The sequence below is a fragment of the Sorex araneus genome, chromosome 5 (assembly GCF_027595985.1).
Source record: "Sorex araneus isolate mSorAra2 chromosome 5, mSorAra2.pri, whole genome shotgun sequence".
NCBI lineage: Eukaryota > Metazoa > Chordata > Mammalia > Eulipotyphla > Soricidae > Sorex > Sorex araneus.
This window is the reverse complement of record NC_073306.1, coordinates 73,857,276-73,885,041: the sequence shown is the minus strand read 5'-3', so window position 1 is coordinate 73,885,041 and position 27,766 is coordinate 73,857,276.

The following is a 27,766-nucleotide window of genomic DNA, read 5'->3' as shown; positions in this document are numbered from 1 at the left end:
ATGTATTTTAATGGTACATAGAGATTTGGTATGACTATATATTTCTTTCAAACATCACTGATATTTGCCATCTAGATATGCAAGTCAAATTGTTCATAGATTATAAGAATACTTCATAAATAAGACCACAAAACAAACTCCAGATACAAGGTATTGATGGTTTAATGAGAAAAATGAGGAATGAGGTCTGAATTCACTTGCTAGAAAAGATTTCTGAATCTTATTAAGGCTTCCAAACTGGAACAATCTTGGTAATACTTTTCTCTTCCTAAAATGTCTCATTTATAAAAGATTCTTTACCCATTTTTCTCAATCACTGTTTCTAATGTTTTAACTGTGACAATCAGAATGTTCTTCTTAACCTAAATCTTTCTTCATAATACTTGGATCCACCTTCATCACACATTTGCTATCAACTGGAGAATAATTTTTTAATATTTCTATTTTAAATAAATTTTACCTGCATTAATTTAATGTGCACACAAAAATGGTTTGAATAAGAAAGACACCATAAGACACTGGGAAGAGAACAGGCTCAGATAAACCTGAGTATGAACCATCTCAGCTTCCTCATTTTACACTGGGATCATTAGCTGTGTTTTTAAAAGTTGCTGTTGTAGGAATTATGTAATATTTGCTAAAGCATTAGGCCCGTCCATGGAATATAATAGATGTTAAGTAAGTACCAATAATGTCATTATTTCCTACATTTAAAAAATTAGTATATAAGAAACACAGACATATTAAATGACGTTGACCAGCATCAGGAAGCTAGAATACACATTTTTCCCGAAAGACTGTACTCTTAGCTTTGATCAAGCCTTATGCAGAATGAGAGGGCAGTATCGAACACAAAGTGCAGAAGTAAAAGATATAGGAAAAAAAATCCCTGACATCTCATGATTTGAATAATCAATATGTATATCTTTTTTGCCTTGTAAGTACAGCTATTTGGTGCACAAACTGGGTCACTCTTTGGGTCACAAATGACAGAGTCCCAACTTGCCCGCATGAAAAAGGAGAATTTATTATCTAGTATAATCCCAAAACAAGATGCAAGGAACTCACCCCGGAGATATCAGGACGCCATGGTAGGCACACTTTTAGATCCCATATTCTCTAATCTGATTTTCCTTGCAGATGACTGTCTCTGTGTCACTGGACTTACTGGTACATAGCAACATGGATCTTTCATTTCATTCTGAGCAGCAATTTTATCAGAGTACTGGGCTTCAGTCTAAAAATCAATCTCAGGCTAGAGCCCACTAGGGCTGAAGTCAGGGTCAATTTAGGTGTTTGGATCAAGTTCATTGATATACTCCTCCTAAAGCCAGTTATGCAACTGGGAAGAAGGGATGATATAATTGAGGGAATTAAGAAAGCATGTGCACTTATCATTAGAAGATTGTTTTCTTCCCCCATAGAGGGAGTTATTGGGTAAGCTAAGAGAATAACTTTGACCTTCTATGAGATGGAACAGAAAATTTAATATTTTCATGGTAGAGTTGGTTGAAAGAGCCAACACCAGGACCTCAGAATATCCGACTAAGATACCCTAAAACCCAAGTGGGCTTGTCATGTGAAATTTTAGCCCAGAAGATAAACTGAATTTATTTTAGTCTCCCAATAGGTTAGCTCAGAGACTACAAGCTTAAGTTTATTTTTATTGTATGCTTTTAGTGAAGAAAGAATGAACATCTGGGTACTATCTTAGATAGAGCAGAACTTTGTCAGTGTATATAAATCATATATATTTAATGTATAATTCATACCTCTCGTTGCTGTTGTTGCAGTGACCTGGGGCCACACATATGCTCGGTTGTCATACTTGCACTCTCAATTATGGTGCTCACAGGAGTTGCACATCTGGTTTAGGTGCTCACATATTCAGCAAAAGTGACTGCCAGAGGCGGGGCACGGGGAACTGCAAATTTTTAGCTGTCGCTCTGGGAGATGAGTTCACTGGGACCACACTTCTAACTGTGGGGCTTGGGCACATCTTGGCTGTTTTGCTTGCTGGGTTTGCTTTGGTGCTCACACATGTGTTCACTGAGGTTGTGCAGCTTCGTTGTGGGGGCTCTCACAACTGTCTATGGTGGACTTGAAGTTTCACGATTTGAGTGCCAGGGGTTCCAGACAACATAGTCTCTAGGACCACATTTGGTTCATATAGGTGCCACTAAGGATTAAACTACTGGTTTTATGCTTTTTCATTTATTTTTACCCCATTCTTTTTATGTTTCTGGGAATTGAACCTATGGCTGTGTACATAAGAGGCCATATGAAAGCAGGCGAATTTTGCCCCTGATTCATCAACTTGGCTCCCAGCAAAAGTCTAAAGTTGGTGATTAGTGTCTGGGCCACTAACTGACATCTTATTTGTATTTTTTTTACTTCAATACCAGCGGAGTAGAGTGGGATTGATACTTAAAGCACAGCTATAAATTGAATTATATAGTGAATAAATGTATCTTAAAGTCTTCCCAAGGGCTACATTAGACACTGAACTGTGTTCCAATTCCAGTACTTTGATTTTTTGTTTGGTTTTGGGGCCACATCCATGATGCTCAGAGTTTACTTCTCGCTCTGCGCTCAAGAATCACTCCTGGAGGTGCTCAGGGATCATATGGGAAGTTGGCAATAGAGCCCAGGTTGGCTGTATGCACGGCAAGTGCCTTACTGGCTGTGCTATGTCTCTGGACCCCTGTCTCCAGTATTCTAATATTCACTTACTATTACATTAGTGGGACAAGCACTGCATTGTATCAGAAATCTAGAGAGCCTGTAAGTAGATGAAAAGTCAGTATTGTAACTTCTTTTTTTTTTTTTTTTTGCTTTTTGGGTCACACCCAGCGATGCTCAGGGGTTACTCCTGGCTCTGCACTCAGGAATTACTCCTGGCAGTGCTTGGGGGACCATATGGGATGCCGGGGATCGAACCCGGGTTGGCCGCGTGCAAGGCAAATGCCCTACCCGCTGTGCTATCACTCCGGCCCCCAGTATTGTAACTTCTTTACTGCAACATCATTATTTCTCCCACTCAAATTGTGTTTCTCCTGTCTTTTGGACCCTCAATTCAAAGTTATCTTGAGTGCTTTCAGGACTTTATTTGTCCAGTGAAATAATCACTTCAGAAGAGATAAATTCCAACTTAATAAAAGACAATGCTATTCAGAGACAAACTAGGCCGGGAGCAGTCAGCAGATTTTTTCTGAATGACTGGCTTGCTTAAACAGGGTTAGTTTCATTTATATAGGTAAGTTGTATGCACAAAAAGAACACATAGTTGTATGTTAGAAAATAAGATTATCATGTTAATTTCTAACAGTTCCATTTAACCAAAAGCAGGTTGGTGTCTAATAGACTTGTTAATAGCTAAAGTAGAAATACTGGTATACTGTATAACTTCAAAGAAATCTCTTGATCTTACAGAATTAATTTAGGCACTTATTTCAGTCTAGGAGGATGTAAATATCAGAGTTTATTTGATTCTCTTATACTAAAAATACTCCTTTATGAAGCATCCAGTCAGTCTGTTACCTCATGCTGCTTCTTCAAGCAATTCATAAATGTGATGGAGTGGACTTGGATTGTGGCCTCACAGATGTTTCCTCAGCTTTTCTCCCCAGGGTTCTTCACAACAAAGCAAGAATCATGGTCTTGTTGACTTCAGCAGCCTCCGGGGTGGCTTCTTATAGGCAGAGCAGACATTTTCCAGCAGAGTAAAACATAAGCTCTGTTGCAAAACGTTGGGTTCACATAGTCATGAGCCTTTCTAGACTACTTTTAATTTCAAAATGTTCTTGTTGTTTCTTTTTTTTTATTTTTGGTTTTGGGTTACTCCTGACTCCACACTCAGGAATCACTCCTGGCGGTGCTCAGAAGACTACAAGGGACGTCAGGGATTGAACCCTGGTCTGCCACATGCAAGGAGTATACCTTCCCCACTGTCTCTCGCTCTGGTCCTGTTCTTGCCTTTTCACAAATCACTTTTTCTTCTTTCTATCTCAAAATTAGAGGCTTTCTACCCTTGTTCAGCAGCAGACCTTTCTATCTTTCACCATCTTAGGAAACTGATTCCATCCATGAGTTAATATTCTCTTTGCATCTTCAATTGCCCCTCTCTGCTGCATCTTTTTCTTGCAAACTGTCTGCTTGAAATATTTCAGATGAAGCAATGTAAGTGGAAGTACTTTTTTACTCTAAAGTGCAATGTACACATGAAATAACACCATTATCCTTTCTTTTTTCTTTACTCCACAATTATCTGATAAACTGTCAATAGAAGGTATTTCTTGAGTTTACTTTCTCACTAACTCATTGTTTAATGTCTTAAAAATGGACCTTTGGGGATGGAGAGATAGTACAGAGGTCAAAAGCGCTTGTCTTACACATGACCAGCCCCACTTCTGTTCACAGTCACTCAGCCCTGGCAGGAGTGATCCCTAAGCACAGAGCCGGGAGTAAACCCCCAAATCAAACAGAAACAAAATTTGAACTTTCTCCTAACATGTTATAACATGTTATTGCTGGGTGACACATTTGGGGAGGGGTCAAATTTTTTATCTTCCAGCCATTGTCCTACTCTTGGTTTGTAGGAGCCATGCTGCTTTGATTTACTTCCAGTATCTTTCTCTCCCATCCTCCTCCCACTTCTTTTTCCTTTGACCTTTGAATGAGAATGATTTCATCATTCTGTATTTGCCCCCCCTCTCTCTCTACACCCTAGGGCTTCCTTTCTTTCATCCTCAGAAACAAACACTTCAGAAACTCTCAGTTAAATTGAGAAGTTTATCATACAAATAATACTAACCACCAAATAGAAATATATTAAACTCTTACCCCATCCTATCTCAGTCACCATGATAATTGGTCACCTAGGTTGAAAACCTTAGTTCCATCTTTTATTCTTCCCTCTCAAGAACTGGCATTTTTCTCTGCCAACTGAAAACACAGTGAGAAGCCTCAAACCCGAAAGAAGACTCTTACCAGAATCAGGTAGGCCATGTCAGAACCCTCATCTCAGATATGCGAAACTAATAATGTTTGTAACTTGTCTTAGGGGAGATAGAAACTTTGCAAGTAGAGGCCAGGAGTGGAAAAAAGATATTATTATGTTCCTTTTTTTTAATTATCTTTTTGATCCTTGAACTATGTGAATGTGCTACACTTAACATTGTATGACTGAAATGTAATCATGAACAATTTTGTAATGCTCTCTCACAGTGATTCAATTAAAAAATAGAAGAAACCTTTCTATCAAGCAAGTCAATAAATAAAAAAAAATAAGCCAAGGGTCTCTGTTAAAGAAAGCTGGTGTTCGAGTGGTGTTATGTTGGAGCATTGTATACCTGAAACTCTATTATTGACAGGAATATAAATCGTTGTGACTAATAAAATTAAAATAATGGGGCCAGTGGAATAGTACAGCTGATAATAATCTTTCATTTGGCACAGGGAATATCCAATTTGATCCCTGGCACTCCTGACCATTGTCAGAAGTGGTCCCTGAGCACAGAGCCAGGAGTAAGCTCCGAGTATTTTCAGGTGCAGCTGGAAAGCAAAGGAAAAATCCTCTTGGAAATAAATTTATGTTTTAATAAGTATGAACTAATAAAGGGAAGATGAGAAATGGTGGAGCAAATAAGAAGTGGTCTGGAAGTCACATAGAGGCAAGGCTTAGGATCTTGGGCTTTTCTCTGGTGTAGAGGTGAGGTTTCTAGGTTTATCTAAACCACTAGAGCAAACACTGCTGTATGCAGTAGAACCAAGCTACAATAATCAAACATAAGAAGATGTCTGTCAAGAAGACAGTGGAGTTGAAAGCTGTGTGCCGAAAGTAGACTATAGACTGAACATGATGGGCACTCAATACCTCTATTGCAAACAACAACATCCAACAGGAGAGAGAACAAAAGGGAATGCCCTGCTGCAGAGGCAGGGTGGGGTGGTGGGTGTTGGGTGGGGGTGGTGGGAGGGATACTGGGATCATTGGTGGAGGAGAACGGGCCTTGGTGGAGGGATGTAAACAAAATGTAAACATGAAAGTTCATAAGTTTATAACTGTACCTCATGGTGATTCACTAATAAAAATTTTTTAAAAAAAGAAGACAGTGGAGGAGGGTGGGAGGGCGTCTTTGGTGGAAGGATACAGTCTCTGACATGGTAGGATTGGAGTTGGCAACATGGTATGTCTGAAATTCTATTGTCAACAACTTTGTAAATGGCCATGTCCAAATAAAAAATTTTTAAGAAAAAATAATGAAATCTAATTTAAATAAGTAAAAATAGGTTGAGGAGATGACACAGGGGGCAGGGGAACATGCTTTGCATGCATGTATGGGATCCTGGTTCAATCTCTGGCACAGCAGGCCCTTTCTAGCCGGGCCTGATAAAGCCCCCCAGTGCTCTGCTTCAGATCCTCCCCAAATATAATAAGAATAGAAATGCATTTTATTATGAAAAACAAGACTATAAGCGTATTTTAGAGATATTGCAAGTTCTATTCCAGACCATCATAATAAAGTGTCTCAATAAAGAGATTCACATGAATTTTTTTGTTTCTCAGTGCATATGAAAGCTCTATTTATATTACACTATAATCTGTTACTTGTGCAATACCTTTATGTCTTAGAAAGTAATGTACATTCCTTAATTAAAGGTGACAGAGCTATGAAGAGAGCACATACTGTTGAAAGAATGGCAACCAATAAGCTTGCGTGATGTAGGGTTGCCTTGAGCCTTATTTTGCAAAGATATAATTACCTATGAAGTGCAATAGAGCAAAGCATAATAAAGCAAGGTATGCTTTGTTTACATAGGGAAAGTTTGTTGACATAGGGAAAGCAATTATTATATTGAAAGAAAATCGCTGATTGGAAGAATAATAACAGAAGTTGACGTGGATGCAAGTGCAATATGAAGATGAGGTGCAGGAGGAGTTTATGAAATTGCTGTTTTCTCTTCTTTGCCACGGTTGTAATAATCCCGATGACAATGTAGCCTATTCTTGCCCATAGTCCTTTCTTTTGACTGTGCATAGGTCTGTCATGAGTTTGCCATGGTCTCGCAGTGAAGCCCTGATGGAGAGTAAAGCCTTTCCCTTTAGCTCCTCTCAGTTACTGGTCTCTATAGAAAGATAGCTCCTGCTGAGGGAGAACTTTTCATTAGATAGCAATCACTGTCCCTCTGCAGTGGAAGCTACAAAGTTATAGCTATTTTCAGATCTAGTTTTGGTCAATTAAACATAACTGTGGACATTAAATTATACTATCCCAGGGCTGGAGCGATAGTACAGCGGGTAGGGCATTTGCCTTGCACGCAGCTGTCCCAGGTTCGATTCCCAGCATTCCATATTGTCCCCCAAACACCACCAGGAGTAATTCCTGAGTGCAGAGCCAGGAATAACCCCTGTGCATTGCTGGTGTGACCCAAAAAGAAAAAATAAATAAATAAAATTATACTATCCCAACCCATAGACCTTCTATGTAATTCTAATCATTTCACTTATTTTTATTTAACACCTATAACGTTTTCTTTGTTGGGCAGCTGATCTTTGCCTATCTACTCATTTTGAACTATTTTGTTATGACTTCAACATTCTTTCTGTTTTTATGCCTTCATAAATGCCACTTCCATTGCCAGAAACACACTTCTCTATTTACTCTTTTTGATGAAAATGAGGTGAGTGGTTTTCTTGATATAACTCTAGGTTCATTGAACTCTCTGACATTCTCTGTATATTGTTCTTTACCATTAGCTTCAAGAACTTCAGGGGACATAGCATACTCATTTTTGATCCTTACTGTTGAAATTCAGAAGACATTTGATGGTTGAGTGAGTATATATACAGTCTGACTGAAATGTTAAAAACAAAAATATTATAGTGCCCTATAATAAATCCTGACCAATGCTTAGGAAAAATGCTTCTCAGAAATATTCTATTTGCTTTGAAAGTACACTAACTTGTAAGAGCTGAAATCTGTCAGAATAATTCTCCATGAGCTTATAGATTTTTTTGGAAACATTTTTTTAAAATGTGTATGTGTGTATGTATGTGCAGTGTAGTCTGTTTTCTGTGTGTGTGTTTCTAACACTCTTCTGGGTGTCCACATACTAAGGCTTTTGAGAATCTTCTGTTTAAAAGTGTTTTATTCTTGACATTCTAAAGAATAAGTGGCAGTCCTCAACTGGATAAATTTATATCCTTATCTCTCCAAAACTACGTTTTTTACACTTTGTGGTTAAGTAACTTACATATCTACAAACATCACTATTTTGGAAGTAACCAAGATACTTCTTTAGTCAGAACCTGAGATTTACATTTCCTTGTTAGAGAGCAAAAGAAATAGCATGTAATCTCTACTACTCTGTAGTTAGATATTTTTCTCATATCTTTCTCAGACATGTCTTTTTAAAAGTTCCGAAGTTTTCAGAAAACAAATTATTAAAAATCTTAGCTAAAAAAATTCACTTTTAACTGAAGGAGTTGATATCATAGAGCTTCTGCTGGGTCAATAGGACACTGAAACAGATTTTAGAATTAGGTTCATTATATTTTATTAATTTACTTTACATGGGAAAAGCAGATAAGATAAATGCTGAGCTCCAGTTACTCTGGCAAGCTTATATAAACATGACTTCATAATAATTTGTTATCAGAGTTCATTGACTTTAATTGTCCTATAGATGCTATTAAGATGTGTGCATTGATTTATCTAGTGTGTTAATAGTTGTTTTTATTAATATCTAAATATATAGTGTGATAATAAACGTTACAATATTGTGTATTGGAAAGTAGAAAGAGGTTTTAGGTGCTCTGAGAAAAATGGCAAATATGTTACAAAATGGATATATTACTTATCTTGATAATTAATAATTTCATGATGTGTCTATCAAAGCATCTTGAACTTGAATATATGTATTTGCATTGTTAAAAAAACAAGATTTATAATAGAATGGATGCATATAAGATTTTAAAATTCAGCTGAGTCTGTTTTGTATAACAAAATAATTTCACTTAACAAATTCCATTAGTTTTTGACATTATGGTCACTTTTTCACAAAAAGCATATCGTAATCACTTAAATGAAAGTGAACATACATATTCTATGATGATGAAACTCACAAGTTTGGATTCAATATATATTTGATGACAGTCTTCACACTACTTTCAATATAGAAAGCACAACTTTTCTAGTAATTTTGTGAAACCTCAGTTCTGTTGCCATTATCTGCAACATTAAAAAAAAATGGGATAGAAATCCTAGAATATTTTCCTACCCTTGAATTTTAGTTACATTGTGGTCACCAACTTGAAAAAACTCTAGATATTTTCCCTTCTCCAAAGAATTTAGTTTAAATAATTCAATTACTTAATTTAATTAATTAATGAAGCCCCTTTAAGCAGGAGATCCCCTGAGGCCTCCTTCTATAATTGCCTCAACTATAATTGCCTCAGATCCTCAACTGGAGATCTATCTAAGCTGTCTTATTTATTTCTAATATAATGCTTTTTCTATTTTATTTGTGCAAAAAAATTTGGGTGGAGAGAGATAATGCTTTTGTGTCTCTCTTTGTTGTCAGTTTCCATTCAAAATGTTACTATTAGGCCAGAGAGATAACTCAGGAGTTGGGGCTACATGCCTTGTATGCAAAGGACCCTGGTTTATAGCAGTGTTTATATACAGTGTTTCTGTATAGCACTGTTTATCCCTGGAAGCCGCTTGAAACACCACAAACAACATTAAACAATCTCCACTCAACCCTCTGAGCTCTGCTTTGCCTCCCTACCCCCAAACTGTAAAGTCCCAAAAGACATGTCTTAAGTATACTAAGTTTATTTCCTATGGAGTCCACACAGCATACATAATATTAAGCAGGTCATAATTATTTTTAGTGTGATGATGATGTGCAATCTGATAAAGTATTACTTAGACATAAATTTTTTGAAGCTCTACTCATGCTATTCATAGTACAGAATAGCTGTATTGGTTGAAGAAGTATTAGGTGAAAGCAGTGATGAACATACTCAAAATAGCCAATTCCCAATGACTCAAAGGACACACATGCCCCTAAGTGCTTATCTGCTTTTGCCTTAGGACAATGTTTCTGCTTTTACAGTTCTAATCAGGGACTGAAAAGACATATATGGAAATCGATTACACCAATTTTCTAAATCGTTATAGTTTTATCAGTGGTAGTGACTCAAAGAGAGACTGTGGGAATGATGGCTAAAATTACTCTTTTTGAGGAACTATTGTGAGGAACTATTGTATGGTTGGGCTTCGGAGCCTGTTAAGATCTGGCCCTGTAGAGCAGAGGGTCCGTGTAGTGTCACTCCTTTTCAGGGGGTAAATGGTCCACCATACCTTGAAATCAGTGTTTATTAAGTGAGCAAACAGGAGTCACCACCACTCCCTGCTATTTGTACCCATGACCTCTACTGTCCTGTTAAACCCATCGCAGCGTTCGCTCACTTTGGGAAACACTTACCTGTAACAGAGCTTGTCTTGGCTGGCATGGTCCAGTTTCAGGGCAGTGGCAGCTTTTGTTTTATTTTGTTTTGTTAGGACACAGAAAAGCCTGGCAAGCTCTCTGTGGCGTATTCAATATGCCAAATACAGTAACAGTAACAATAACAGGTCTCATTCCCTTAACCCTGAAAAAAGCTTCCAATCATTGGGAAAAACAAGTAAGGAGAGGCTGCTAAAATCTCAGGGCTGGGACGAATGAAGATGTTACTGGCACCCACTTAAGCAAATCGATGAACAACAAATGACAGTGATATAGTGATTGTGGAGTTTATGTCTTGATTGTCAATTTATGTTAATAAATGATATTCATAGAATTTTTCCTTTGTATATTATTAGAGAAATTCCTTTTTTCCTGTCAAAATCACCGTGTGAAACTACGACTATATGATTTCTTTATTCACATGAGAAAATTAAATGGTTCGTCTTGATTAAGAGAGACCAGGGCAGCAAGGTTTCAAGACGAAGCAGTTTTCTAAAACTTGTGAATTTAACCTTTCTATCAGTATTCTCTACTATCAGCCTCATCAGCAGAAAAACTGTCAAGCCTGATTTCAGATGAATCATCTTTGGCATTTTCCCCGCTAAACCGCTTACTGGTCACTTCATGGAAATTGCTACTTATCCTCAGTACTATGTAATATTAGCTCAGACGTTATACATAGTACATTATGCCACAGAGTTGGGGGAAAACCACATTGTATATATTAAAAATAAATAAAATAAGTAAAACATCTTCTGAGTTGGCAAGGTATCAATAAACTCAGCAATTTTCTGGTTAAGTCTGAAACCGCAACCTTCTGCTCACTTAGCTGCCAGTGTTCTTCCAAGAGAGATTAGGAAATGTTTGGCTTAGACACAATGTTTCAAAGTACCAAGAATGCCTTTTTTTTGCCAGCTCTATCAATATTTATTTTCTCTTGCTAGACACACATCTTTCTTGATTTTTATGTTTATAAATTTTATCTATAAATACCTTCCTTTCTCTCTCAGAATAATCATGGCCCACTGAGTGCTTGTGTCTTCAAGACAGAATGATAGCATGATTTTGATAAACAGCTGAGAAATAGAGAATGAATAATACCTTGCACAGGCTCTGGTATTGATTCGGTTTCACTCAGATCCACAATCCCTTATTTGTAATTTAGAAATCCAAAGAGTGCTGAAAATCAAGACTTTTTTTTTTATTTGGTTTGGGGGCCACATTTGGCAGTGCTCAGGGTTTATTCCTGGCTCTTTGCTCATGGATCACCCCTGACAGAGTTTGAAGAACCATACGGGGTACTTGGGATTGAAGCCAGGTTGGTCACATATAAGAATACCTACCTACTGTATTATCACTCTAGTCCCTGGAAATCAAGACTTTTTAGTAAACACATTTAATGATTAAAAGTATTTTTATCCTTATTCTACCAATGGTGCTTCACTGAAAGGAAATATTAGTGTTGTCAGATTCCAGGGTACTGCCTGAGACCCACTTGGGAATCTTATGAGAACACATTTATTCATGTTACCTTTCTAAAATCCAAAATAGTCATTTTGAAAGACATCTGAAACCTGATTCTGAATAAGGAATTGTGAACAGTCACTACAAAGTCATAATCAAAGACTTGGAAAATCACTGGGAGTCATCCATAAAACATGGATATTTAATGAAGCATTTCTCAACCAGGGACAAATGACTCACTGCATGCCTCCATTTTATTCCAAGGGAGCCACAGGTGAGAATTGCACAAATGGGTGGGAGGGCTATAGTATGAGGCTAGGGAGCAACCAGTTAGCTTGGAAAAAGGGTTGGAAGGAGATCACAGTCAGAAACAGATTGAAGCACTACTGTGGTTGATCAGATATTATCTCTTACATTGTAACACTTAACCATAACATAGTAATGATTTGCTTTCAATTCACTATTTTCTGATAACTCTCCCTGAGAGAAATTGCCTTTCAAAAAATAACAATTCCTTGTTTTCTGATAATTTACATATATGCTCCTTTAAGAAATTTTTTAAAGTACATGAGTTTGAATAAACTAAAAATTATGTAGAATTCTATTTCTTGAAAATTATCAAAGTTGCTATTATATTTTAGTGGGTTTTTCCCCTATGTATATTTCTAAGTAAAACTGGAATCTACTAAAACATTGTTTTCAGAAGCATTATTATCATGATTTTTAACATCTATTGAGTGTTCCTCAGGTATGGATAGCACCATGATTTAAAAGGGCCTTTCAGTTGTTCACATTTTTAAACGACTAAAAAAAAAATTTGACTTAAACAGATTATTATCCACAATTCCTAACTAAGTCACTCAATTAAAAATATTGATTTATTAGGTTTTCTTTTTAATCTACTAAGATCTCAGAACAAGCAGGCTTATAGGTTTATTGACACAATTAGTAGCAATCTGATAAAATGAAATTCAAAGCTAGAATATCTTGACTTTGGAAGGAAGCAATTTAAGTCTGAACTATTAGAGGCAATGCAGGGATAGGAGCATCGAATTGTGTTGGGAATGAGGAAGTGGAGCATCAACAAAATTCTAATAGATGTTTTGATGGTCACAGTTTGACTACTGATAGAACTGTTAGAACTGTCCATAGTCATTTCCTTCTCTGTCTCTTCTGAGAACATAGGTGTTTCATGTTTTATTTTGCTCTTAATTGCCTACAGTTTTTTCTATGAAAGCAAACATGTGTTATTTGAATTTAATTGACTGTCTGCTTTAGAATATTATGGCATGGAAAATTTATCTTCTTACAGTCTAGTATGTATTGAGATGAGTAGAGTCATTTCTGAACTTTCCCAAATCAGATCTTTGGAAATTCTCTCAGGAAATGTGATCAGCTCAGCCCAGCTAGACTCTTCCCCTAAGTGGGGCTAACAGAGAGAAACTAGAAGCCACCTTAAAGGTAGTAAGACAAAGTCCAACATGTGCTTTTTGGCCATTTGCATTTCTTTTTTGAGGAAATTTCTGTTCATTTCTTCTCCCCAGTTTTTGATGCGTTGGAGGTTTTTTTAATGGATAGATGTGGAGAGTACCATGCTAAATGAAATGAGTCAGAAGGAGAGGGACAGACATAGAAGGACTGCGCTCATTTGTGCAGTAGAGAATAACATCACATAAGGCTGACACTCAAGGACAGTAGATACAAGAGCCAGGAGGATTGCCCCATTACTGGAAGGTTGCTTCATGAGTGGAGGGGAGATGGCAGATGGAATAGAGAAGGGATCACTAAGGAAATGATGGCTGGAGGAATCAGTTGGGATGGTAGATGTGTGCCGAACATGTGGACCAAACATGATGACCTCTCAGTGTCTGTGTTGCAAGCCACAATGCCCAAAAGTAGAGAGAGATTATGGGGAATATTATCTGCCATAGAGGCAGGGGGAGGGTGGTAAAGGAGGGGTATACCGAGGATATTGGTGGTGGGAAATGTGCACTGGTGGAGGGATGAGTGTTTGGTCATTGTGAGATTGTAACCCAAACATGAAATCTTGTTACTATCTCACAGTGATTCAATAAAATGAAAAAAATAAATAAATTAAAAAAAGACAAAGCCCAACAAACTTAACTAGTAGTATTTTACTGTGTGATATTCTTATAAGACGCAAGCACTCTACCTTCAGAATTATTATTTTTATAACATGTAGAACTAACAGAATCTCTTTTGATTTGTGACCAAACTGACTCTACTTTCAGATTGTGTGAACATTGTTGTAATACTTACTAAGCAGTTAGCGGAGCAAATATCGGTTGTGGTAATATTAGTGTTCAGCTAATCTGTTTAACTTAATTAAGCATTTAATTTCCTTCTGGCTTTTTTTTTAAAAAAAAGAAAACAGAAGGTTGGAAACATAGTCTTGAATGATCAAAGACTTTGAGGTTTTTAGTTACTTCCTTTCAGGCTATTGCAAATCATGAATCCTTTAAAAGCTAAACATAAATTAAAGTAAAATAAAAATGATCTAATCTTCCAAAAGGCAGTGGAAATACAATATATTTAAATATATTCATCATATTACTTAGAATATTGTGAATTCATCTTATTCCCAAGATAAATATCATAAGATATAAAATCAGATTGAATACCATATAACATAGTGAAATAAGACCCTAAGGACTGTTCCCCTAAATATTAGTAGTTCATTCCTCATTAGTTGGTATCATCAGTATTTCCTGACAATAGCCAGTCCCTGCTGTTGACATCTCTTACCATCGTAACCATTCCTGCTGCTATTGCAATGAGGTAGACCATATTGTAAAGCTCAAGAATGAATACATCTAAAAATATTATTAAGAATGTCAGAAAAATGCATTGGCAAAAAGTGGATTATAGGTGAAACTTCTCTCTTGGAGATATGTCTTTTGTGGGAACTCATGGATTTTCCATAAAGATAGTATTGTGATATTTCTATCCAACATTCTTGTCTCCCTTCCTTAAATGTTGTGTCTACCATAACATTCCTTTGGGAGAGACTTTCCTTTCTAAAGTTTGTTTAGCCCCCCATTTGTGGGAGAGCCACACCTGATGGTGCTCAAGCATTATTCCTGGCCCTGTACTAAGGCATCACTTCTTGTGGGCTCAAGGGACCTTACATGGTGTTTGGTATGTAACCCAGGTTGGCTGTGTGTGAGGCCAGAGTCCTCTCCACCGTACTCTCTCCAAATTGCAAAGAATTGAAAGAATAAAATATCTCAGGCAAGAAAATTATAAATAATCTGTGAAGCATTTTATACTGCTGCACATATTGATTTGATAAGAGGAACTGTTTCACAATTCTCTGAAAACTTACTAAATGACTGTATATGTAACCTATAGAAACACAAGGTATCATATGTCTTCTAGCTTTCATATAAAAGTTGAACTATACTTAATTAATGTACTAAATATGTATTTAATTATCCATATTACTATTAGAAAAAGATGTATACCTGGGTGCTGAAGATGATGTTTACCAATGTATTTTTTTCTTTGGTGCTAATTTCTCTGAAAATACATGACTTTCAAAAAGATACCATGAAGTTCGTAAAAGATACTAGTTGTGAAAAGTTGGTGAATGAACCTTCTTAAACTTTTCCCTCTCACAACTCCTCTTTGCCTAAAATATGCTCTGCTAGAAACAACTGAGATTCATCACTCTCTGGGTTTTAAATTAATTTTGGCCACTGCATGTTCAAAAACATTGTCAACTTTTTTGCAACGACCACATTAAGTTGCTAGGCTGTGGAAGAGGCTCAAGGGCAGGTGGTGCATCATTAGGCGAGTCCACATTAGTTGGTGGAGCACTTATTGTATTAGGCTCTCAGCAGGGAGCTGCACCTGGGTTTTCTTACTTATAAAATAAGGTTAACAGGAGCATTCATAAAGCAGCTTTAGCATAAGGATTTTTCTCTTACCTCCTCAAACATATCAAACTTCTTTATCTTTTGTCATATGATTCTCATAAACTCCCTCACAGTACTCCACTGTGTAGAATATTTTATATAGTCTTTATTAATACCTTCAAATATCAACTCCTCAGAGAAAGTGATTCCTCAGACAGACATGGTTTGTATTAGTGTATATGCTCAAAGTGCCCATTCTGCTTCATTTCTTGGTCAACAATAGTACTGGTTGCATAAATAAATATATATGTTTGGATCCTGATTTTAATTCAGGAGAAAACCATATGGAGAAGAATTAGAGGAAGAGTCTCATTTGGAGAGAGAGAGAAGTGCCAAGGAACAGGAAGTCACCAAAGAAACGAGTGAGGAAGGAAGATTCTCCAATTCCACTGGCCTCAACTAATTCCACATGAATCAGAGATGAGCCACCTAAAAAAGCCCTTCCCAAATTTCTGATTACAAATTATTGGCAATAAAAATGATTGTTTCACTTTACTGAACTTCAGAGTAATTTGTTATGTGGTAAAAGATAAGTTGAACCAAAGTATGAGAATAGTATAAGCGTAACAGGCAATGCTGAGGCAAGATGATCAAAGAAGTAAATGAATGAAGGGTGAAATACAGACATGTGTAACAGCCGCACCAGAGGCAAGAATTAGGAAGAAAAGTTAATGGAGATGTCTTCATGAAACAATTGAAGGTTGCAAATTTTCTCCCCATTTATGGATAATTCAAATTCCTATTCATAAAATTATCTACTATAATTGTATATTGTATAACGGTGCTGACAAGAAAAAAAACCGGGAGGAAATAATATGACACCATTTTTGAATGACCTTTATCTCAAAAAGTTATGCCTCCATGTTGTTAAACACAGAATATAAGTAACTTAAATTATATTTACTTAAAATGTAGTAAAATTTTCACCAATATGAGGATACTAGGAGGGATACTGGGGACATCAGTGGTGGAAAATGTACTCCGGTGGAGAGCTGGATGTTTGATCATTGCATGACTGAAACTCAATCATGAAAGCTTTGTAACTGTATCTGATGGTGATTCAATTAAAAACCATTTTTTTCACTAATATTCCAAACAAGCACGTTCCCATTTATCAGGGATAGTTGGACACAATCTTGCTGTAATGAAATTTGACTCTATAATCAGTAAATTAAGTTTTTTCCAATCATGAATGGAGTGAGAAAGAGGGGAAAAACATTTTCATTGAAAATCATTAATTAAAGACTGGAGAGATATACATCAGGTAGGGCACTTGTCTGTCATGTGGCTGACCCTGGTTTGATCCCCAGCATCCATATGGTTCCTTGAGCTCTACCAGGAGTAATCCTTAAACACAGAGCCAGGATCAAGTCCTGAGCACTGCTAGGTGTGGCCTAAAAACCAAAAGGGGGAGAAAAGAAAATGATTAATTCAAAAAGATGTAGCACTGTAGCACTGTTGTCCTGTTGTTCATTGATTTGTTTGAGCAGGCACCAGTAACGTCTCCATTGTGAGACTTGTTGTTACTGTTTTTGGCATATCGAATACACCACAGGTAGCTTGCCAGGCTCTGCTGTGTGGGTGGGATACTCTCGGTAGCTTGCTGGGCTCTCTGAGAGGGATGGGGGAATCAAACCCAGGTCAGCCATGTGCAAGGCAAACCCCCTACCTGCTGCTCCAGTATGCACACTAATGTTCATTGCTGTGCTTAATACAATAGCCAGTATATGAAAGCTATCCAAATATCCAAAATAAATATATGAATAAAGAATTTATGGGATATGTTCAAAAAGATGGGACTAGAGCAATAGCACATTGGGTAGGGTATTTGCCTTGCACACGGCCAACCCAGGTTCAATTCCTCTGCCCCTCTCAGAGAGCCCAGCAAGCTACCGAGAGTATCCTGCCAGCACGGCAGAACCTGGCAAACTACCCGTGGCATATTCGCTATGTAAAAAACAGTAACAAATCTCACAATGGAGACGTTACTGGAGCTCACTTGAGCAAATTAATGAACAACAGGAGGACGGTGCAACAGTGCTACATGCAAAAAGATGAAATTTTGCAGTTGTCTGCAACTTGGATAGAACTTGAAGGTATGGTGTGAAGCAAAATAAGTGAGTGGGTGAAGGACAAGTACTGGATGAACTCACTCACCTGTGGTATACAATGGAAGGGAATATTCAGTACAGTAACCAATGATAACAAACCCTAATGGATTACAAAACTAAGATTATCAATGGTGGGAGTGGATGAGTGGGGGCAGTAAAGAATTGCCTAAGGCCAGTAACCTAAGGAGAGTCAGGGATGGTCTTGGGCAATTTGGTAATGATGAGGTGTGGTAATTATACACTTAGACCATAAACCACAAACAGTAACACAATTATAAACATGTTAACTACAACAATACATTTTTTAGAAAAGTCATGGGCCAGAGAGATAGCACAGGGGTGGAGTTGTTTTGCCTTGCATACGGCCAACCCTGGTTTGACTCTTGGTAGTACATGTGGTTCCCTGAGCACCACCCTGAGTACTGCCAGGTGTGGCCATTCCTTCCCCCCACCAAAAAAAAGGAACCAAATGACTCTATTGTCAGGTTTTGCATCATTATCTTTCTCTTCTTGCTCTTCTTCATTATCATCACATCATCATCATCACAGAAGCTGGTAACATTTGCTGAAGGCTCACTCTAACTATTCATTGCAAAACTTCATATGGAAAATGTCATTAAACTTTTACCATTTTAAAGAAAATGTCATTTTCATTTTACAAACATAAAGTGAAGCTTTGCGTATAAAATGGATTGACCGGAATTGTACAGGAGAGTGAGCATTGGATTTGAATGAGAGCTACCTGAATACTATCTTAATTTGTAGGAAGGATAAGAGAACATGTTTCAAATGCTTCAGATCATTTTATTTAATCCTATTAATATTCATATAAAATTGATATTACTCTTCCTACTTTACACATAAGAGTTTAAGCAAATTGTTCAAGATCATATAGCTGTGGCAGACGCAGGGCTCAAACTCAAATCATGACCTATACACCTTCACCCATCCCCTCTGCAATTAACAATCATTTGGTGCAATTGGATTATAGATTTTTGGAAGAGGAAGTAGTATTAATACAACCATCATATTTTATAAAAGTTGAAATAGTTATTATAAAGATAGAATGATGAGAGTAAGAAGAGGTAGATGCCACCCCTTGCTTTAACTCAGTCATCTTCTGAACATTTGAAATGAAGTTTTAACAATAAAAATATGTTACCTGAGAGTTCCTCAAATAGTATGTAGTACAATACTATGTAATGGAATAAATTGGGACATTTGAATGGTAATGTACATAGACTGAGGACATTGCAAAAATGCTAGAAATTTGAGGCAAAAAAGTGGCATGGTAAAATAAGCAGTTTAGAAAGCCAGAACTCATTAGTTTTTAACCTGGTTGTAATGATGTAGACTGATATCAATGGTCTATTACATTGTTCAGAGAAATTAGTAAGAAGTGTAGGAGAAGAGTATAAGAAGAGTTACACAAGTTAAGAAGGGGGAAATATTGCATGTGTGGAAGGAAGTAGGGAGAAGAGTAGGCTGAGTTTTGAAGAGTCAAGAACTCGGGGCTGGAGCAATAGTACAGTGGGTAGGGCTTTTGCCTTGCACGAGGCTGACCTGCGTTTGATTCCCAGCATCCCATATGGTCCTCTGAGCACTGCCAGGGGTGACTCCTGAGTGCAGAGCCAGGAGTAACCCCTATGCATTGCCAGGTGTGACCCAAAAAGCAAAAAAAAAAAAAAAAAAAAACAACTCTTACTGACTGCTCACTGTGTGCTTGTTACTAAAGATAGGCAATTACTATGCCACCTCACTGGAAAAACTTGAGTTTGTTGAATGGTAGAAATGCAGGTTTATATAGAGGCAGATGGATGCTTTGGTATTCATTTAATTCTCTGGCACATGAGCACAAGCGCTATTAATATTTGTGATTACTGTGTATTCAAAAAATACATTTACAAAAAGCTTCACGGCAGCTCTCTCTCCCACCACATCCTGCGTTCAGTGGTCTCACACTGCTTCCCCCATCCCAAGGAGGCGATGGGCAAACGAAGGAGGAAATGACAGTCAGGCTAGTCAGTATCAATTGCAGTTTATTCCAATCTCACCTCCATTCTCCTCTGATTCTCCCTCTGCTTCTGCATCCCCTGATCCCCGTCATCCTCCTGTTGGGTCCTGCTCCTTCAGTCTTCTCTCTCCTGATTCTGCCTCCCCATTCTACTTCATTCTCCTTTTGGATCCCTCAGCCCCCTCTTACAGCCTAGTTAAATCCCAATGCATGAGGGGTTGGGGTAATAATTACACATAGGTGTGTTCATACAATCAACAGAGGTAAAGTCCTTCCCTCCAGGGAAGCTTCTTTTAGGACAGATTCTCATTCAGCAGGATGACCCACCCAAGAGTAGAATCCTATGGGTGTACTTCTCCTCTCCTGGCCAAAAACATATAAATATTCATAATATTCATCACTTTGTATGGACATAGTAAGAGATATATTAAGCTTATAGGATTGCTCTCCTGAGGCCATCTCACGATACATCTCAGACTACAGTGCTCAGGCCAGTTTAGTTTTTCCTAACCCTAGCAGGGTCCTAATCTCATCGTTACTTTTTGGATCATAATAGCATCTGTCCATGGCCATGCTCTTAAATTATAATTAAGTATTGTGGCTGTTTGGCCTGGTCCATTTCGATGCCAGGGTAGCTCACAGCTTGCCCTGGGTCCATTCATTCCCTCGTTGGGAATCTGCTTTGGAGTGCTAGGAACTAAGGGCAATTGAGGCTTAAGTTGAGAAAACAGATATCCAGGAGTGAATATTATTTGGAGTCAATTAATTCCCAAGTTAGAAAAGCATTATATTAACTGACTTCCTGTATCTATACACAAAGGACATTGCTTTCAAGTATACTATGCAAAAGACATAAGGAGAGGAGAAAGGCAATATTTCACTCATGAATACAAGTCAAGTGTCCTTAGAAGAATCTGACCTTACAAGTTAACAGAGTCTGATTAGGGGGGAAAGGTGATAGACTGGTTGAGGCAGAGAGCATAGAGAAGAGTTCACAGAGAAAAACACAGAGGAATGGGAGTGACTCAGGAGCACAGTGATGGGTGTAACCCGATAAACCTAAGCTCCCTGTGGCAAGAGAGAAAGAACAAACCAATGTTATCCTACAATTACTATTAATAAAATACTTCTTGCTGCCACGTTCAATGCTAAAATGTTTTGTCCATGCTGTCATATTTCAGCTTTACAACTTAAGGAACTTGGAATCATAACTCTCACTTTAAACAAATTCAAGTGACTCACCCAAATAAGGTCCCTGGTGAAAAATAAATGGCATACTCAAATAAGAATTTGGAAGAGGACATTTAATTAAGGGTATGGTTTTCTTTTCACTTATTCAACTTTTAAAATTATAGTTTAGGTAATATGATTATAATACTATTAAAAGTTTATGGTATTGAACTTCAAAATTACCATACCCAACCACCTCAAGAATGCCCGTGACCCTCCACTTTTGTCCTTATGTCAACTCTGTTCCAATCTTCATTTCCCCTCACCCTTCCCTATGTCTTTTTAATCAGTTTTGTAATCCAAGGCCAAGGGTGTTTTGTTTGTATAATACTTTCAATTCCTTTGGTTTGTCTCTATATTTCACAGATAAATGAGATAACCCAGTATTTGTCCTTCTCCAAAGGGGATTTTTTTTTGAGGTGTGGGATAAAGAGAACCAACAAAGGATGCAGTAGCATTTTAGAATTAGCAAAGACAAAAAACCATGACCACCATGCAGTACAAATAATTTCAGGAATAATATTAACTAGTTCAAGCTGAGCTGCATCTGATTGGCTCCTTCTTCCTAGAGCATAGAAGTCAGAAATTCTAACTTTGATACTTTCATTTACACCTTCACATCAAATATACATGTGGTAGTTATAAGGTTTATCTGCTCAATTCTTTCAATACTAGAAAACACCCTCTTTTTTGAAATTTTTTTGGTCACATCCGGTGGTGATTAGAGCTTATTCTTGAGTATGTATTCAGGGATCATTCCTGGGGTTTGGGGTGGAGGACTCAGTGTACCATATATGCTGGATTCAAATCCTAGTTGTCCACATGCAAGGAAAGCATCTTTTATTGTCCCCACTCATCCTGCTGTACTATGTTTCTGACCTTCAAAACCTTTCTTGACACATTCTTTCTGTTTTATTATTTATAATGTAATGTGTTTAAAGTAACCTTTGACCTCCTGACCCCAAAATGCCCAAGCATCTAGTAATTTAAGGAGGACTTTAGACCAGAGAATCTGGGACTTAAATATTTTGGATAGTTTTTTTTTTTTTTAGCTCTGAGACCATCAACTTAAAGTAAATAAAATTACTTTACCTCTCTAATCCCTTTCCTCTGTCTCTTATAGTCATTTTGGAATAAATTATTCCATGTAAAACATGTAGTACTATGCCTGGCATCTAATAATCTTCAGTAAATGGAAGAATAGTTGATGCTATTCTACAGTTCCATCTTTTTAATCCTCCATGTTGTTCTCCTAACTAATATACCTCTTTTCATAATAATAAATTACATTAATTTGTTTTAATTAAAAAACATATTTTGAGGGGCCAGATTGATAGTATAGGGGCTTAAGTGTTAGTATAGGGGCTTAAGTGATAGTATAGGGGCTTGCCTTGCTGGCCACTGACCTTGATTGCTTGCCACAGCCTTTGAGTCAAGGTCCATTTGCTTCTCTCCCACAAAGGAGCCTCTGAAATTTGTGCTTAAGTAGTTGTAATTACACCATAATTAGTGACACAGCACCATCAGAACCAAAGCTGAAATTACCAAAGAGGTACTACCAGAAACTGGTTATAGATGAACATGGCTATTTTTAGAACTGTATAAAAGTAGAAAGGAAATAAAAGGAATATCTGTGTTGACCTTTTTATCCTCTGGCCCTTCAATTTCTTACAAGTGCCTCTTATTGACCAGAGTAATAATATTAAAGGAATTACAGATAATACAGTCCTTCAATGTCAGACTTCAATGATCTTAGATCCAAAAAAAGAAAGAGGAACATGAATTTGACAAACTCAACTAGAATCCAGGAAGGTCAGCAGTCAAACTCAAACTTATCTAGTCTAATTCACACCTTTTTGTGTATTACTCTATGACACACATGGTAAGTGGGTAATAAATATTTATTTAATGAATTATTTCATAAATACAAATTGAAGAAGCCTAGATAGAAAGCAATGGATCTTGGACTTAGGAGCTAAAGCTCTGGCTAACCTAGAAACATCTGATCAATAAACCATTGCTTGCCCTATCACCAGACATTCTCATTCTTTGGGTGTCAAAGTAACTCTGCAGTAATGGATTCTCTTTAGAGTATACTTTTTGGTGTCATATTTAATGATTTATATGTGGAAACAACCAGAATTTAGTGTCAAATTGCTTGGTCTTATGTAGTCAATACGTGTGAGGTGAGGATATCCTTGAGCCCTCATGTCGTTTTGGCATTTTCATCCTGGTCCCCCAAAACCCTTCCCCCAAAATAAGTGTGTCTCGTATCTGCTGAAATGAAATAAGACCGGAGCAAGGTCAGCATTCCTTCACCCTGAAGTGGTTTCATCTGAAATAGAATTAAAATGCAGGTACCAGATTTATTATTAATGAAAAAATTACCTCTATCATTTAATATTGATTCATCAAGGAAAATAATAATAATCACAGGTTTTTCAAACAGGTGGAATTTATCTATTTTATTTTTAATTTTATTTTTTATTGAATTGAAAAATGTGAGATACTCAGTTACAAAGCTGTTCATGACCGAGTTTCAGTCATACAATATTCCAACACCCATATCTCCACCAGTATAAAATATACATTTCCTACCACCAATGTCTCCAGTTTCCAGTTTCCCTCCTGCCACCATCCCCACCTCTCTCTCTGTGTCTCTTTTTCTCTCTCACTCTCTCTCTCTCTCCAAATAGGAGGAATTTAAGAATTTAAACATAGAATTAGTTATAGATTTTCTTGGTTTGACCAGAAATCCTACATTATCCATGATGATTACACCTCTGGAGCTTATTTAACACAGAACCTGGCATATATCAAAGTATTCAAAATACATTGAATTATTATTGTGTTTGTGCGGAACCTGGTATGTCACCCTAGAAGGCCATGAGTTGTGTTGGAAAGCAATTAGAAACCTATATGGCTGATGATTCATTGAATAAGGATACGTGGTTTAGTCTTGACTAGGAATTAATCTTCTAAACTGTCTGTTGAAAAGCTGTCAGCGAATATTTACTGAGTATCTATCAGGTGCTGAATAGGTACTCTAAGCAATTTGTCAGGCCATTGCATTATTCACTTCACCTTCATAATAACTCTATAATGATGGGTTTATCATTCACCTTTTTGTTGATGAAGATGAAGAGCTTTTAAACAGCATATTTTAAACAGTATATCCAAGACAACACAACTATAAAAAAAGAGCAAAATCAAACTTCGAGCCAGAAGTTCAGCTTCAAAGACTACACTTAGATCCATACCAGATGCCTCTCTACTGTTCAAGTAATGAATAAAATGGCCCTGCAAAAGCCTTCAAAAAGAATGCCTTGCAGAGTCCCCATTTCAAAGGCTTGTTAGACTGAGACCCTCCTTGCTAAGATAACCAGCTGTGCCTAGGAGGCTCTGAAGGCCCCATCAGTGCTCCTTTCTGCTCCAGAGCTCCTAAAACTGCCCTAGGCACCCATGCCTTATCAATTTGACCCAGAAAGACATACATTCTATATGTTCTTTGCCACTGAAATTCCCAGAATTTCCCCACACTACTTCCTTCTGGGATAGGCTAAAATTTATTATCTTTATTTGATTGGCTCAGAACATCTCATAGTTGATCCAAATTACTATATGAATTTCTTAACCTTCTTATGCGGTGGGTTTAGAATGTTATATACATATATACACCATTTACTTCCCCCACCCCCCCAATTTGGTACATGTCTTCTGCGCACCCCCTCCCAGGGACTAACTAATCTCTAGAAAGCAGAAGTTTTCTGCCTGAAGCAGCCCAGATGATCTCCTGAGAACACTAGGTAGGCCTCTCTCTTTAAGGGCCTTGGTTGCATCAGCCTGACCAGTGGACTTTCTTTCAATGAACTGACTTTGGTCTGTTTGAACCATCTCACTCCTGGTAAATTTTTTACCACAACACTGTTGGACCCAGGGGGTCTGAGTTTGAGCACCTCTTCTGGACCCATCAATGAGCATTTGGTCTACTTTCTACCTGTTTCCCATTATTTTCTTGTACTTGCAGACAGGCACCGAGTATTTTCCCAGCCCATTTCCTCTTCTCTCTCAATTGACAGATGACTCTGTTTTTCACTTCATTCCTATGGTTTCAGAAACTGTGTGGTTGAGGTCTAGTCAGAGGAATGTGAGCAGAGGAACTCTGTGTTGTTTTCTGGCTTGAGCCATTAAGCCTCTTGCACACCATGCTGTATGCTCTTTCCCTTTCTTTCTTCTCAGGGAGGTAAGCCTGATGAAACTAGATGCTAGACTTTGAAGAGTTGGAGTCACAAAATGGAAGAAGGATAATTTCATGTCCACCCCTTCCCATTCCCCCAACACATTTTATTTAAACCCTGTCATTTACAAAGTTGTTCATAATGGTTTGTTACAAGCATTCAATATTCTGACACCAATCCAACCACCGCTGTAACCTTCCCTCCACCATTGTCTCCATTTTCCCAGTGACCCCTCAAGACTGCCCTTGTAGCAGGCTCCAAATAATTTATTTTATATTGCTTGTTACCACTAAATGGCTAACAATGTCACTGTCACTGTCATCCCGTTGCTCATCGATTTGTTGGAGTGGGCACCAGTAATGTCGCTCATTGTGAGACTTATTTGTTACTGTTTTTGGCATATCCAATACGCCATGGGTAGCTTGCAAGGCTCTGCCGCATGGGCTCAATACTCTTGGTAGCTTGCTGGGCTCTCCGAGAGGGGCGGAGGAATTGAACTCGGGTGGGCCGCGTGAAAGGCGAACGCCCTACCGCTGTGCTATCGCTCCAGCTAACAATGATCAAAAAATATTCCCATAGAAGAAACTTTGTGAAAATTGTTGTATCTATCTCCTCATGGGAACATTAAGTCCTTGTCTGAGGGTTTACTGCATTGTTGTTGCAAGTTAAACCTTCTGTGTGAATGTTTTTGTTAGTTGAGATTGGTTGGCTTCTGTGTTACATCCAATCCAATCTGGCGTGCTACTACTGGAATGTTAGTGTTGTAGCATTTAGCAATGTTACTTCAGAAAATCAAGAATATTTATTTAACTGGGCAGAGAGGCTGGAGGCCTGGTGGTAGCTTTGAGGTGTGGAATCAGCTTCCCGGGACCTTGTTAGGGTGGGAGCTCGCCCCCCCAACTCCAGAGAACACCCTGGAGGTCTCAGCTGGGTATAGGTAACTGAGAAAGTTTTGTGGCTAGTTGATCTCTTTCGAGATTTATTTATGAGTCTCTGGAACAAGGGGCATAGATGAGCTTACATGACAGCAGCATGGGTCATGAGTGTGACTGTGGGGGCTTCCAGGAATATGGGGAAGTGATATGAGGTTGCTCATCCCAATTCCGAGAAAGTTCATTTCTTGCACATTGTTAGGAGGTGTCAGAAACCAATCTGAAACATCTATGTTTACATTTAGGTGAACAATAGATAAATTTCTATCATTTTTGTGCCATTGTATGGGTTGGGATTGTTAGCTGCCAGCTTTACCGCTACCTTTACTAACTCTTATGTGAATTTGGCTCATTTAATTGTTCCTACAACTGCCTCTGGCCTTCACTCATACTTTTACTCAGAATTCTTCTCTTGCTAAAACATTCCCCACCTAAAAATTATACAAGACAAACCAAGTCTATGCACCTTCAAATAGCAAAAGGGATAGCTTTTTTTCCATCTTTTCCCCTAAATTAGCTGTAGCATTTTGTTATGTATTCCTTCCAAATGCTCTTATCATAGCTGCAATTTTGGAAATCTTATTTTCACAGTGAGACTATGAGCTCCACAAGGTCAAGGATCATGTTTTTATGCTACTTATATGACTGAAATTATGCTCTGGAAATTTTCAATTGATATTCATAAGGGAAGTGGATTTATCTCTGTATTAGGTTCAGTAAAGTAAATTTTCTTTTAAAAATAAAAGCTCTTTATTGCTCAAGTAAGAAAGCATGTAAACTATAATTTGCTGGAATGGGATTTTTTTTTATTATTATTCATGCCATCAATATATCCATTCTAACACATTTTGACAACTTCTTAGATTATAGGCATGCTTATCAAATTTTAGATAACACAAACTAGGAGAAATAAATAATGCATGAGATTTCAGAGTCAAAACTACACATTGGAATGAAACAGATAACATTGAATAGGGATAGCTACAAATTTGATTTTTGAAAAATAGAACAATTTCATTTTGGAATGACATGGCTAACACTAATTTATACAGGTTTCTATTTAGTTGCAGGGCTGAACCAAGAGAAACAGCTGATCTTAGTCACAGAATCAGGGCACTGAGGTATGAATTAAGGTTACTTATGGTGGGAGTTAGTGGAAGTGGTTGGACCTTAATGTTGGGTAGAGGGGGAAACAAAGTGCCATAATTTTACCAGGCTAAGGGACTGGAACGATAGTACAGCGGGTAGGGCATTTGCCTTGCACTCGGCCAACTGGGGTTCGATTCCTCCGCCCCTCTCAGAAAGCCCGGCAAGCTACCGAGAA